The sequence below is a fragment of the Octopus sinensis genome, linkage group LG1, assembly GCF_006345805.1.
Source record: "Octopus sinensis linkage group LG1, ASM634580v1, whole genome shotgun sequence".
NCBI classification, from domain to species: domain Eukaryota; kingdom Metazoa; phylum Mollusca; class Cephalopoda; order Octopoda; family Octopodidae; genus Octopus; species Octopus sinensis.
The window spans coordinates 5,567,564-5,570,270 of NC_042997.1; the positions used below are offsets into that span (position 1 = coordinate 5,567,564).

At 33.6% G+C, this 2,707-nt stretch overlaps 1 protein-coding gene across 1 annotated transcript in view; it reads right to left on the minus strand.

The window, feature by feature from the left end:
- Nucleotides 1-1,711, minus strand: part of LOC115219520 — a 232,189-nt gene extending 230,478 nt beyond the window's left edge. The window contains exon 1 of the mRNA XM_036508086.1: nt 1,666-1,711. The gene's annotated coding sequence lies outside the window, so the exon portion shown is untranslated. The remainder of the gene's footprint in view (nt 1-1,665) is intronic.
- Nucleotides 1,712-2,707: the final 996 nt, after the last annotated feature.

Below are 2,707 nucleotides of genomic sequence, written 5' to 3' on the forward strand. Positions count from 1 at the left end.
AAATGTGTCCGATGAACGGCAACGCGAGACTCAGAGTAACAGGTTTTGTTGAATTTTCTGCTGCTTTAAAAAAAGTATATACATTATATATATACATATATATAGATATATATATATATATATATATATGTATATATATATATATATAGATATATATATATATATCTATATATATATATAATATATATATATAAATTATATATATATATATAATATATATATTATATATATATATATATTAATATATATATATTATATATATATATATATATACATTTATATATAATATATATACATACGTATATATATATATATATATATATATATATCACAATCATTTCTATCACTATTCTCCGCTTTCCCCCTTCTTTTTTCTGTTTCGTCACGGTCATATTTTCCTTTGAAATGATAGGCATGGGACATGAATCAATGCTTATGCATATACTGAGTTGCCTGAGGATCGGGCACTCGAAACTCCAAGTAAGGATTCTCTTACAGAATCACCTTCATAACCTATCTATTTATATATATCTCTCTCTCTGTTTCTGTCTCTTTTTCTCTCTCTATTTCTCTCTGTATATATAGAGAAAGAGAGAGATAAGGTGAGTGAGGTATATACACACCCACTTATAACATATATATACACATGTAACATGTATATCTATGCATCCATATACATATGTATTTGCCAGTATATATCGTTGTTTACCTGTTTATTATGCAATATACTTTATTTGGCAGTATTTATACCTTTCTGTGTAAGCATGTTTGTATAAGGAAATGAATATCTCTATACACATGTTTTTCTTAGACTTATAAACACCAACAAATAACATGCCAGTCATCGACCGGTAAATTAAGGAGATGCATCAACACCGTATTTGATACTATAGTTGAGATATTGAGAAAGAGTATCACTTTTCGCTGCTATCCATTATAATGATAACGTTCACAGATGATTTACATAAAGAATGACTGTATAGCGTGGCTGACATTCCGCTCAAGTAAATTTATCATTAACTGTTATCGAGCGTGTTGTCCGACAAAGCGATGTGTTTCGCGTTGAAAATTCCCATGGTAATACTTTCAGATATCCACCATTTTGTTTTGTGTTTTCATCGTCTATTTATTTAGATATCTAGACATTTATTTCTTTATTTCTGTTTTACTTATTTAGTAAGTCATTTATGTTAGTTGAAAACTATGACAGATGTGTAAAACCTGCTAATTTCGAAATGTTTCATCGCTTGCCATTTGCCAATTGGCAATTCATAAATAATTGCTATTTGCTATCAACGATTGCAGAAACATCAATACCAAAAGTAATCATCATCATTAACACACGAACCGACGTCATTAACATCAACAACCAACACGAAAATAATGAAATGTGTGCTACATATCTACTACGAAATTAAGAACAGCATAGGAAATAGAGAACGGGAGAAAAAAAAAAGAAATAAAGTCATAAATGTAACCGCAAAACAACAACCGGTACAGAAAAAAAATAACGACACTGACTCCAAGAATAATAGGAAACCTAAACAACGTCGTAGACGAATAAATAGGAGAGAGACTATGAATAAATACAATTAAAATTAAAACAATATTAAAAGCAGAAGAAGCCACTAAACATTAGAGTCGTATATGAATGAAAATACTCACAGCAACACACCAGCAGTTGTAACATCTACAGCAACGGTAAGAATAACTGCAAAAAGAAAAAAGAATATAATTATAAACAACGAAAAAATTAACACGACAGTATAGAAATTACAATTATGACATTTTCTCATCATCATCACCTAGGGGATAATAGAGAACAGCATATTAACAGTAGATCTATAGCAATGCAGGTATACAATTTTGCTAATATAATTAGTATTCTTGAAGCGGCGTGCTGGTAGAATCGTTAGCACGAAAAATGCTTAGCGGCATTTCGTCTGTATTTACGTTCTGAGTTCAAATGCCGCCGAGGTCGATTTTGTCTTTCATCCTTTCGGGGTCGATGAAATTAGTATCAATTATGACTAGGGCTCAACATAATCGACTAGCCCCTCCCCAGAAATTTCAGGCCTTGTGCCTATAGTAGAAAGGTATATTATTAGGTTGTCAATAAAGTTCTTGCGGTGTTTAACCTTTAAATTCAGATGCATATATCTCGGCTCAAACAAAACTTTTTTTATCGAAATAAACACCATCAGAATCAACACACTTTTGTCAACGCGAAACAAGTTTATATATGCCAGTAGCGTAAAAATCCAGCGTTCTGCTGGCGATGAAGTCGTTGAAGTTGTCGAGATGCTTGAAATAGTGGTAGTAGGTAGGTGAGAGGATTGGTGAGTATGGTGGATGAGGCAGAGTTTCGGAGCCTATTTCGTTCAACTTCTGCAGGGTGAGTTGTGCGACGTGCTGCCGAGCGTTGTCATAGAGAAGAATTGGTCCTTTTTTATTCACCAATGTCGGAGTTTCTTATGCATTTCATCCATTTGCTGACAGTACTTCTCCGCCGTAATGGTTTCGCCTGGATCCAAAAAGCTGTGATGGATAAGACCGGTCGCAAACCACCAAACAATCACCATGACCTTCTTTTGGTGCAACTTTGGCTTCGGGAAAAGCCGTGGAGCTTAGTCGGCGTCCAGCTACTGAGCTGAGCGTCGCCGGTTGTCGTAAAGAATCTACTTTTCATCGCAAGTAACAATCCGGT